At 34.8% G+C, this 13,912-nt stretch overlaps 1 protein-coding gene across 12 annotated transcripts in view; it reads right to left on the bottom strand.

The window, feature by feature from the left end:
* Positions 1-13,912, bottom strand: part of LOC123704743 (la-related protein 1-like) — a 79,452-nt gene that overhangs the window by 32,938 nt on the left and 32,602 nt on the right. For 3 of the 12 annotated variants that reach the window (XM_045653215.1, XM_045653208.1, XM_045653214.1), the window contains exon 1: positions 13,151-13,416. The exons of 5 other annotated variants lie outside the window; for them this stretch is intronic. The gene's annotated coding sequence lies outside the window, so the exon portion shown is untranslated. Of the gene's footprint in view, positions 1-12,968; positions 13,417-13,912 lie in introns of those variants that run through there. 4 more of the 12 variants (XM_045653213.1, XM_045653211.1, XM_045653212.1 and 1 more) reach the window with 4 other exon arrangements.

Consider the following 13,912-nt stretch of genomic DNA (forward strand, 5'->3'; position numbering starts at 1 on the left):
CAAAGTGATTCAGCGCTTGAAAGCGACAGTTACTACTTGGCGTCCGACCCGTTGTGATTGTTTGTATACTTTTTGGTGTCTATATGTCTGTCTACAAGATAATTGTTTCTGCTTTTCAACAGTTATTGCATCGAGATTGCTTATGTTTCAATTAATCAATTGAAACTTCAGTTCTTTTCAATTGACGAAACTGTGGACATAGAAATAACTGAAGGTACCTTAAATAGTCCTTTTCAGATATGATGATTCCTGTGACACTTCACCGTGTTCCGAATTACGTATTTTATGTTTAAAACGCCAAAATAATTTTAGTGCATAATATTTTTATTTTATGGCGGCATTATTACCAAAAATATAAAAATGAAACATCTTAAGCTTACAAATCAAAAACAGTATTGTTTAGTTTAATATATTGAAAAATAAAATAAAATAATACAAAAATATAATACCTACGCAATTCGTGTACATGAAATGGATCGTTGAAAAATCATAGAGTTGGAAAATCATATAATCGACGCCCATCTTGTGATCGTTTGTCAATCGAGTCAATCGTCTGTACGAGTGCAATACAAGTTGCATTTTTATATTAATACTTCACGTGGTATTATTTTATTGTTACTAATTGTTATTGTTGACTTTTTGTTGCTGTTGTTTGCTAAGTTTCCTTAGTTAATTGTTGGCGAAATGCCGAAAAAACGAATTTTGGTACTTTATTCAAATCGATTTCATTTCCATACAAAATATTATCGATTATCGGAAACAATTGATATGATTTCAGTAAAGACATCTCTACACGTGTCAAAAATCGATGTGTCACAGAAATCATCATAAGTGGAAAGGACTATAAAACATGTATGTTAGCTGTCTATGTTCAATCCATTAAGGGCTAATTTTCAATCCTTGGTTAAAACTTATTCATCGAATAACGTATTAAACTACCATTTCAAAAATTTATTCTAATTGTCCGTAGGTATATGACAGTTTACAGGTGACATTTTAAAATGTTCGTGTAATACTTTATTGGACGGATGGATTTTAACCAAGGATTCTAAAATCGGCCCTAAATGCTTCACAATAAATTAAATCATTATTACGCATGACAAACCATACAATTTTATAGCATCTACCATAAAGCTTTGCGCGTGCGCATGTACATATAGAATAAAGACCAAGATATTCGACGTTTAAATTACATACCGAGTATTTAATATTCAGAGAGGTTTCCGGCAAAGGCCGTGTTGTGTAACGCTTTCGTCGCTTCCGGTTGCGATAAATATCTACTTAATGTTTTTACTTTCAGTGACGTTTGACTGGAATTCTTATAAATTTTTACTCAACGACACCTTTTATAACATAAAGCATTCGTGCCTCGCGAGTTTACGAGCATTGCTCCGCAGTCCGCACTTATTGGTCTAAGCGTGATGATTGCCTGTTGCCTTCCTCGAAAAATAGTCTATCTGACGCTGAAATCATTTTTCAAATTCGACCCGTAAATATTAGCGCGTTTAACCTTCCATACAAATAAACTCTTATATTATAGTACCTATAGATTTTATGAATGCTAAACTGGACACTTAAAATTGTACTCATATCAGTCGGCGGTCGAAATTCGACCTTCTAAAGCCTCTCTCCCGTGCTCCACTGCACGTATCGCGTTGGAAGTTGGAACACACTCGACAAGTCACAAGCCCGCATTGTGCTGCGGGAACACGGTATGTGTAGCCGAGCGGTGTGGGGTCACCACTCACCACAATCTGATAAACGTACGAGAATACAACCTACTACTTATCTAAAAAAAACGTTAGTGCAAAACCCAACCCACTATTCACTCTTACATAAACACACATATATATCTTACTTTTTGTTTGTTTACTAGCATACTTAGTTGCAAATAATAAATCAACAAGTGTCTTACTCTAGTGCTAGACCGTAGTCTATTTATGTACGAACTTAATCTACATCCATGCATTAGTTTTTACGCGATCGAATAAACAACGTAGGTACACAGATAGTAACTAACTTGTAGGTATCTGTAAAACGAGGAGATCGACTAGTATATTACATATTTTAGTACGATTTCCACTTTTGTTCGATTACTTTATCTTTTCATAATTTCACATGCAATTACAAAAAAATATGCAAAATAATTATAAAATTATTTTCCCTTTTCAAGCGACAGCCAGCCTCTCATATTAAAATACTTATATTTCCATCCCTCCATAGACTATTTGGTCATTTAAAACCGCCTACAGAGGCTCGACAGACGGCGCCCCTCGCCCCGCACCCCTACGTTTACTGTATTAATTCTAGGGCTACTACTTTACCAAAATTTAAAAAATAAAGTTACATTGCAAAAATATATTATAATTGGGAAATTCAAGGAAAAATAGTAAGAAATTTCTTTATTAAGTATTTATTATTCGATGTACATCTATATCTTCTTCTTATCTTCTTAATATATATAAATCTCGTGTCACAATGTTTGTCCTCAATGGACTCCTAAACCACTTAACCGATTATAATAAAAATCACACACTATGTGCAGTTCGATCCAACTTGAGAGATAGGATAGTTTAAATCTCAAATCGTTTTAGAGAAAGCGGGCGAAGCCGCGGGCGGTAAGCTAGTATTATATAAAACTCAATGGTGACTGATATAGTGATCTATTAACGCACAGCCCAAACCACTGGACGTATGGGGCTGAAATTTGGCATGCAGGTAGATGTTAGGACGTAGGCATCCGCTAAGAAAGGATTTCCCGAAATTATTGCGGGAACGGGGAAAAACGGGGACGCACGTACAAAGTCGTGGGCGGAAGCTAGTTTGTTATATATTAAGATTTAGCGTTACATATTAAAAGAAAATACTTAATTTATAATTTTCAGTGTTGCGTTCCATTAACGGTTAAGTTAAATAGGTCAACAACTAAATTACCCGTGAAAATATACTACAAAACTAGTTATTGGTAACAATTTAGTATTCTTTCTATAACGAAGTATACCATTGTAAGTGGTGGCAACCCTGACAATTAATATATTGTATAAAGGTATTCGCGGACAAAGCCGCGTGCCTCACGTTGTATTGTATCTTTGTTGGATGATATTGTTCTATGGGTTTGTCTGTTGCTGTGTAAACACCCGTGAATGATGGTTGTCCATGAGACTGTTCTATAGATTGTAGATATGTACTAGTTAATCAACCCGGCTTCGATAAGGCTTTTGTGGTAAGATATAAGTTTTCAAAAATTATTTCATTAAATATTATCAAGTTGTAGAAGTTATCATGTTAAGAGGCAAATTCAATAGATATAAAACATTAGAATTCGTTCAGCCATTCTTGAGTTATAAGTGATATAATGACGAATTACAACTTCTATTCTATATATATTATGTAGCTATCTACTTAATAAAGAAATGTCATCTTAATCTATACTAATATTATAAATGCGAAAGTAACTCTGTCTGTCTGTCTGTCTGTTACTCAATCACGCCTTAACTACTGAACCAATTTGCATGAAAATTGGTATATAGATATTTTGATACCCGAGAAAGGACATAGGATAGGTTTTATCCCGGAAATCCCACGGGAACGGGAACTATGCGGGTTTTTCTTTGACTGCGCGGGCGATGCCGCGGGTGGAAAGCTAGTAACATATAAAAAATACAATCCTCTGATTAGCATCGATTGCTTTGCATTTTCGCATTACAATTAATATTTGTACAAGTGTTCATTTCATTTTCAATCAATAAGTACCTAATATTATTTTCATTTGCCGTAAAATTACAAGGTAATTTGCAATACCGCATTTAAATTTTCTTATAATGAAAGAATCCGCATAATTTACTAAGAGATTACAAATTACAATGAATTAGGTACCTAACTATTTTTTTTAACTATATTATATACTGAATAACAAAAAAAAAGAGTGTGTGTACTTATGTACACGCGTTAGAAGTTATACTTCTTTGGCGTATGGAAAAAAATACTAGAATATATGTATACAACTTGAACGTAGTTACACACCACCTAGAACTAACTTCATGCTGTTAAATTTAGGTGTCGGTGTGCGCGCGCATCGTAAAAATTCACTCTCATCATTTTTCTCCATCGCGCCAAAAGAAGTATAACTTCAATAATCTAAAATTTTACAATTAATCAAGGATTGTTTGATAAATTAGAAAGTGAAATAATAAATCGACCGCCAAAACAAGTTCGTGAGTCACTTCGGCAAAGCGAAAGACACGGGTTCGAATCCCGTATCGCAATTTTTTGTATTTTTCATTTTTATTACGATTTTAAACAAAACTGGATATAAAAAATAACATGATCCTACACAAATACACATATATATGCTTTATTATCTATACTAATATAAAGCCGAAGAGTTTGTTTGTTAGAACGCGCTAATCTCAGTAACTACTGGTCCGATTTGAAAAATTATTTCGGTGTTAGATAGCCAATTTATCAAGGAAGGTTTTAGGATATACATCATCATCCTAAGAACAACAGGAGCAAAGCGGGTGAAACCGCGAGGCGCAGCTTGTATTTTATAACTATTAATTACAATATACATCTCAACACAATACATCTTCAAACAAAAGAAGACCACTTTAGTTATACTTAAACAAAGACCGAGTCGTGACTACAGGTTGTTTCGCATAACGAACATACAAATTAATTCATAATAAAATATGTTATAGCTTTTAAGATACAAAAAACACGTTATAATATATTCATTATATAACAATATATTAGCAGAAACTGTGCCAAGATCGTAAAGACATTATAAAAATCGTGTTTGACGAGGTGATTTTATCAAAAACTAGCTTACCGCCAGCAGCTTGTCTAAAACCTAATAAATTATATACCAAAACCTTCCTCTTCAATCACTCTATCTATTAAAAACGAACCCCAGCAAATTATGTTGCGTAGTTTTAAAGATTTAAGCACACAGACAAACAGACGGAAAGCGTGACTTACCTACTATACTTTACTTAGACCGTGGTTTTAATACGTTTTAGACCCGGTTTTTAGTTAAGCCCGTGCTGTGTACCTTGATTAGGTTAGAGTTAGACAGACGGGAAGAACTTTGTTTTCTAACTGTGCATTTAGATCAAACGAACATAGATCTAGAACAAGAGCATGCTTTCGTGATCTTTTAGTGTAAACGAAAACTCGTATTCAGTGTTGTTCAGTAGTAGAACATTGCCTAGAATCTCTTCGAACGCACTAAGAACAACGAAAGAATGTCCTACGCCTGTTTACACTAAAATAATTCGACATATTGGGGTTATAATGGTCATGTAGTTGTGATTATAATATACACACTGAATAAAGAATCAAAGCAGCTATCATCAGACCGTCAAGGCGGTACCTACGTACTCACAAACAAACAGACTACCTTGACGACCAAACACACAAACTAAAATTAGACTCTTGGCGGATCATCAAATGCCTCGGATACTTGTTAAACTGTTATTCTAGTTAACGTTTGTTTTATTATTTACCTACTAGCTTTCCGCGGCTTCGCTTGCGCGGCGTAGTCAAGGAAAAACCCCGCATAGTTTTTTTTTTTTTTACAGTACAATAGGGGAGCGCTTGGCCACGATCTCGCCTGATGGTAAGCTGAGATGTGGCCTAAGATGGAGCGCGCTGCCCTAGAATGTACCTGTTCACTCTCCTCTTGAAGACATCCATATTGTACTCGTCGGGGAACACAGACTCAGGAAGCATGTTCCAGTCCCTCGCGGTTCGAATGAATAGTTCCCGCTCCCGTGGGATATGCGGGATAAATCCTATCCCATGTCCATTCTCAGGTCTCAAGCTATCTTTGTACAAAAGTTTAAGTTAATCCATGCAGTACTTTTTGAGTTAAGCCCGGACATACATACAGAAAAACAGACAAAAATTCTAAAAACTAAAATTTTGCCTTTTGGTTTTGATAATATCGATTATAGATCACGGCCCATTTAAAAAATATTGAACGTACATTTTGACTTTCCTACGATTTTATTGTAGGTAGATATAGATTTTTTAATGAAGGAAAACCAGGCGCGTTAGTATCTAGGTACGAGATAAGAAACCTGTCGTAGAACATCCGTTAGTATGTATTTTTAATGGTTTAAGTATATCCGTGGGTAGTTACTAGTTGTACCTACTTGTGTTGTTGTTGTTCAGAAAACAACAGTTAAGATTTTTGAAACAAATTTAAATCGACGCGTAATACATCTGTATCTAGTAAATCTCAACCAGGGCAATCGTAAATAAGTAATCTTCTTTTATTTAATTCAGATAATTTCAGTTATTATTGAAGTAAAGGAAGATCGAGAGCAATGCCATAAACCCTTAAAGGTTACGTCATTTATCTATTAAACTTGTAAGAGCAATATTTATTATAACAACATAGAAATAATATAATTGAAGGGTGATTAAGAATGCACAATGCACATGCATCCACAATTTATTATTTTCTCTAGCACCGTTACTACCGTTACTACAAAAAATTATTATTGTAAACGACCTAACATTTCCATAAAAGACATCAGCTGACTAATGAACGTTAAAAACACACACCCACGTCAACTAATTGTATCCACAACATTAACTACCATACAAAAATTAATAGTCACAAAAATTGTCACCGATTCTTGATATCTTTACAAATCTAGTACATGTGTCCATTCGAAGTGGGTCAATCTGAAAATCGAGTCTGAATGTATCGCTTACATACAAACATACAGGTGAAGCTAATAAAGGCGTCGCTAATTACCAATTCCACTATATACCATCAGCTGTACTGAATATTACCACATTTATGACGTGTCTTCAAAATTGTCTTCACACACACATCCACATTACATTAGCCTACCATACAAAACATAATATAGACGAGACGGTAACATACAAACATACAGGTGAAGCTAATATAGGCGTCGCTAATTACCGATTCCACTATACTGTTCTACCTACCACATTAAAACTAAAGTATCAATCCAAGTGCAAATTATATCCACGCACACATCCACAACATAACCTACCGTACAAAAATCGTCGCAAATTAATTACCAATTCGACTATACATACACACATACTACGTGTGGCCGGTGGCGGCACGCAGCGTTCGCGTTCACCTGTCGACCGAACCGGTCCGACCCGTAACATTTTACACAACTTTATCGAGTTTACGAAACGCGCAGCTACATATTACTTAGGTAGGTACACCCAGTATTGGTTCAACTAGATTCATTTTTGCGAACTGATCATGACATCCTTGCATATGAAAGAAATCAATCATCATACAAAGACTTTAAATAATAAAAAAAATGTGAGCCGTCACGGGACGCCTGGCAGATGTGAAACATCGACATTATTTTGTAAAATTAATATTTTATTTTATTTATTTATTTAAACAATATAGATAAAACAAACAAATATGCAGAAAAGAACAGATTGCTGTATATAGACTACTAGCTTTCCTCCCGCGGCTTCGCCCGCGTAGTCAAATAAAACCCGCATAGTTCCCGTTCCCGTGGGATTTCCAGAATAAAACCTATCCCGTGTCCCGGGGTAAAAAGTAGTTTCTCGGGTATTAAAATATCTTTATACCAAATTTCAAGCAAATTGGTTCAGTAGTTAAGGCGTGATTGAGTAACAGACAGACATAGTTACTTTCGAATTTATATTATTAAAGTAATTATAGTAAGTATGAATGTATTCATGTAAACCATCATAATATAGCGTGGCGATGTCGCCGTGCCAAGAAACGGTTTTACGTGCTTTTTTTCCGGTTAGGGTACACCTCCGCATCCTGCCATAAGGAAATTCGCTCCAAAAAGGTACGTATTGCCAAAACATAAAAAAAATATATGATATGTATGTACCTATCTATATGTATGTGTACAATCTGCGTTGCATGTCCTGATTGAATCAATTGCTAGTACAATCATTGAATAAGATGGCATGACTATGGCTCGAAACATCACGTGTGCGAAGAGGTGATATTCTCATCAGGTAATGTGTACACATGGTAATATTTTTTAACTCTATTTAAAAACTACAATAATCTATGCATTCAATGAAAGGACTCTGATGGAATATATGAAAAGATGACACTGAATAATATGCCCTAAAAATATAAACAACACTGTTGCATAACCTAGTGACAATATTCCTCCTACTCTACAACCCGCAAACTACATAAATTTAATATGTATCACTATGTCCCCATTAAAAACTTATGTTTACAGTCTACTACTAAGTATAAGTTCTGCGAACACAACAATGTAAAGGCAATGCTTCGCTTCAAATCACAAAAGTTATCTATATTGACCTTTTGTATACATCTATACTAATATTATAAAGCTTACGCGCTAATCTCAGGAACTACTACTGGTCCGATTTGAAAAATTATTTCATTGTTAGATAGCCCATTCATCGAGGAAGGCTATAATAGGCTATATATGTATTATCACGCTAAGACCAACAGGAGTGGAGCACTGCGGGTAAAACCGCAAGGCACAGCTAGTTACTAATAAAATTCCCCATTCCAACCTCACAAGCATCCTTGCCCAGAACCAATTTCTACATTTCTCTACTAGAATACAACTTGTAAACATTTTATCGAGTCGTCCTATTAGCTACCGGATTCTCCTTGCAAACTGGACCATATTCCACTTTCCTCGTGCATTCCGTCACACGTTGAATAACCGACTAATTTAAATGCTAGTTGCGTTTGTTCAAAAGAAAACAAATATTAGTAAATCGTCTGCCAAATTTCTGCCAAAGCAGTCGCTTTTCTTCCTGTTTAAGCCGGGAAAAAAGGTAAAAAGAAAAATTAAAGGCATCGTCAGGAATTAAGCAGGTTTCTACTAATTAAGTAGTTCATAAATGATCTTTAAGTTTATGCATTGTGAATTTATGCAAAATAATCTTCATAAATAAGTGTTAACTTATATGTGTTAAACGTGAATTCAGAATATTCAATGAGTTGAAAATTTCAAACATCGCCCAGACGTAATTTCGTAAATCATAAGAACTCGAATCCGACTTCTACATAATATAACACAAGGAAATTGCAAAAGCTATCTGATCAATCACAAATTAAAACTAAACATTGCATACACATGATTTACTAAAGGTCAAAGCAATACTTAAACCTACGATTAAAATATTTGAGCAATAGTAAATTATACCTTAGCAGTGCGATACATCAAATCATATAGAAATACATAATTTGCCATTTATTGTCCACAACTTGATTCATCAAGAGGTTAACCTATTTAACGTTGAATCATTGTTTCTCAAAATTCTTTCTTGTTAAGGTCCTATGTTCTTCTGACGTACATAACATTCAGTTACATTTCCTTTTCAATAGATGCGTTTCGCGTAGATTTTCGATAGACGCGTCCCCGCGCTCAAGGCCCGCGATAGAAGCTATGCAATAGCTTAATATTCCACATTTCTCCAACTTTTCCAATCATTTTACAAAGTTCCCCATATCCATTCACACCACCAGCTTTCTTACAAACTTCTTACGGAACTCCAAAGGAAAACCTATAATCGACGCAATAAGGATGCCAATTTGACTAACAAATAACACGGCGTAGTGTTAACGGTGTGTTTAATTACGATTTCACGAATTACTCGTTCAGTAGTAACAGCTAACTGGTAACGTTATCAATTTGTCCGCTTTCAAACTGTTTACGTGTCGATCGTGTAATATATTCTTACTGGAAATATTTGTCATTGTGATTAAAGCAGGAAAAAGGTATATAAATAGGAAAATTTCACGAGATATTATTGGCAGTATGTAGTTCATAATCGTCCAAGGTTGAAGACATTTCTTTCTGTAACAGACTTAACAGGAATTAGGTATAGATCTGCTGCCCTTTCTTCGACCCATTTATTACAAAAGGTGGTACATTAATATCTAAATACATCTGTACAAGAATAAAATAATATCATCTACATGTGTATCTTTAACACTCATAACCAAGAATCCAAATGTACCTAAATATATAATTTGACATTTGTAATGACAACGCGAGCAGCATACCATACCGGCTGAACTTTGGCAAAATGCGATTTATATGCAAAATAGCCAATGATTTAAAGATTTAATATCAGCTAATATGTTAGAGACAAAAACGTGTCGAAATTTAATAAGAGCCTTCAAAAAAAACTGTATAACTGTGTTCTTTATAACTTGTTAAAGCTTCCTTCCTTCCTAAATACTTTTATACTACGTGACTACTGACAATTTAAATACAATTGGCATTTTTATATTTGTTCGTTTTATAAACCAAACATTATCTAACTGAAAACAAGACAATTTTAACAACCGACATTCATCTTTCACCTGCACCACTCACACAACAAAGCTCCTCCCACATATTTCTATCCACCCTCCAAACTTCTGTACTCCTTACTGGACATACATACAAATAATAATTAAAACAATCAACTGGACATAAATTATCAACAAACATACTAGTCTCGTCTGACATTTCTCGTTTTTTATCATACACATTCGACCTTTAGCTGACCGACTGTGCAAAGTCGTCGATGCCATTATGCAGTTAAATTATTGCCAATGTTGCGTACGAGTCGCGTCTGGTTCGACCAACGTTTGATATTTAGTTAATTGGGACTTTCCTAATTAGCATTGACTTTTCAGAGCTGCGAGACTAGACATGCAATAAGTATGCATAATTATTTTACTTTTTCTTAATGGTTGCTCATTATGATTCGTCACTACATATTGCTCGAATAGGTGAAGGAAATAATCGTGACGAAACTGGCATGTCCAAGAATCTTAAATTTATGATAATGATGATCATACATCTGATTCAATACAATGATGGTAAGGAGTAAAAATGTGTGCGAACGAAAAACGATATGAAATTCATCTGTTTGTATCTTTATAGGCCTTAATCGCCTGCACTGCACTGTACATTTGGTACAATGTAACATGACCTATACAGAAATTCAAGCTTCGAATCCCAAACCTATATATTCTGTCACTAGACAATCACATACAACAAGCAATCTTCACAATATAATCCAATTATGATACATTAAACGCGAAAAACTCAATCGATGCACTGTATCAAACGCTGCGCTGTGGTCAGCGCCCACAGGCACACCGCACGCACACAAGCTTACAAAATAAATCCGTGTACTGTCTGTGATATTCAATATCTGTATACATGTGTGTGTATGTAATGTTATGCATGTGTGATGTAATCGAATCAGCGAGGGGCTACGATCGGATGGGGTAACTCTAGGTTACAAGTTAGCTAGACGTAGATAGCTCGTCTGATTCTGTTATTAAATCTTTGCTATTAACGTAGTGCAGGTAATTTATATATTGGGAGTGGAATATTTTGGATGTTTGGTATGTGGTAAATTGATATTCCTTCATTGTAAAGTTCACAAAATGGTAAAGGTCTGAAATGCGTTATGAATAAATTTGGTACATGTCGCCGTCGTATGGTTGAATCTGTTATAGCTGTATGATTGAAAATCAGCTTTATTCAGTTCACTGTTCCATAATGTTGTGCTAGAGACCATTTTTTCTAATTCTTAGTTTGTTTTTCACAAAATTGACAACCCTACACATACCAAACAACTATTATAAAAACAGTCCCTAACTAATCGTCAAGTACGATCCCCACTAGACACTACTATTAGTTGAATACCATCCCAGTATTGGTAAACACGGTTCGACCTTTATCGTATGACCGTAAGAGCATCTCGCGATTGATACCGACCAATCTAATCTCAACGATGTTACCCGTACCTACTGTAATACACCTTTATCTATTTTCTTGTATATATACTAGCTGTGCCGCGCGGTATCACCCGCGGAGTACAGGATTTCTATAGCTAGGACTAATAGTTCGTCCCGCCTCCGCCCGGATTGACCATAAAATTATAATATAGCGTATGACATTACAGATATTTTTTTTTTTTTTTTTTTTTTTTATAGCGTATGACATTACAGATAACGTAACTTTCTATTCGTAAAATATTTTTTATTGAGCAGATCCACACAACAATTAATATTATTGTCATATTATAAAACAAAGTCGTCCGCCGCGTCTGTCTGTTCGCGATATACAAAAAAAAAATCATTGTGTTCACCAATTGTGCCAATGGACAGCGAAGTTGTCGAATCGCAACTTACGTTTACACAAAATAGGTTATGCCACGTGGCTTAGTTGACGTTTCAAAAAGATCCGCAAAAAAAATTACCAACTGTACGTAGAGCATTGCACGCATGAGCAAGGGTCGCTTTGGCATGTATTTTCTTAAAGAATTCTTTAATAATGGGTCTCTTAAGAACTCCCAGTCCGATTTTGGTAAAATATTTTTTCGATAGACAGGTCGAATTAATATTGTTTTCTTTTAAGTGTTTATAAAATTGTGTTTTATTTTAGGTATCTCGTCTCTTTAAATACCACAACAAAATTAATTTTGTACTTCGATACATAGATAGATAAATAGAACCCAACAAATAATATCCTATTTACTATTTCGACGTTTTATAATCAATATTATTGCAATAACAATATTATTTTTCATCAAATTTGTTTATTTTGCAGAAAAACACATCCGTTTCGCGATTGCGTTGTATCTTTAAATACGATATATAAAAGAGAGAGGGAAATACTTTTTGCTTTTATGTTAAACGTATGCATAATATGTCAACAGGTATTTTCGGAAAATACCATTAGCCAATTTTATTGCGAAATATTCAAATTCCGCTGACCGATATAAATTGTTTTTGAATAATATATAACTAGATCGTATAAATTAAATATTAATAAATGCAAATTGCAATCCGTATGCATATCCTCGCAATTTGCACGTACGCAATATTCTAACACCTTATACTTAGTACATACAATATACATATAGAAAGAAACAAAAAAACCAATCTCCTTTATTAAAAACCAAACTCAAACCGTGAAACACCATTCCAAATTATTCCACCGGAACAAATCTGACCAATAAAGAATCTATTCACAATGCGATAACACACACAAACACAACACTGGCTATTGAGAATTCGAATTATTAAAAAAAAACAACAATATGGCAACTCTATAATCGAAAATTATGCATCGGTTACGCAACGTTTGTTTACTTGTAATACTGGCTGCTAAGCACCTATGTATTGTGCAGTTTGAACGACGTTCAATCGATTTAAAAATAAATTAGAACGAGCGCGACGCGGCGACGCAACGCGTTTTTGGCGGTATTTACGCAAGCGAAAATAGCAGCGCCGCGACAAAACACGCGCGTTCCGTGCGAGAACTTTTTAAATTTAAATTCGGAATTCAAATAAAAGTTCTATTCTAATTCGTTATTCGAATTATGCGGGCACGCGACCGACATCGAAGCCGCTCGGCGGACGACTGGCGTCCCCTAGTGATGTGAAATGTTTACCGACATCGGCTGGAAAATTAATTCACTTTTACGGCTGCACTGCTTGCAATATTTTCGATATATGATTCCGAGCAAGGTCGAGAGACACGTAAATAGCAAATACTTCGAATGCGTTCTATACGACTGTGTCAATAAGTAATAACATAAATTTATACGATATTTTTAGAGCTTGAGAAAAACAAGTCGACAAACGAACAATCTGTGCGAAAGCGAAATCACTTTAATGCTTTTAAAATATTAAAGTGAAACTTTTATTACATCGTCTCAAACTTTTTGGTCTGTGTAGCGCATGTCGCGTGACGCACGATACGTACGATAATTATCGTACAAATACGATAATTTTTAGTTAAATGTCTATAGTGTGAAAAAAAGTTTTACTTTTACCGTGGTTTCATAAAACCACACAACATTTTTTATTTATACTTACTACATAAAGTATTGGTATATCTTTCATGTATTT

Source organism: Colias croceus, chromosome 30 (genome assembly GCF_905220415.1).
Source record: "Colias croceus chromosome 30, ilColCroc2.1".
Lineage (NCBI taxonomy): Eukaryota > Metazoa > Arthropoda > Insecta > Lepidoptera > Pieridae > Colias > Colias croceus.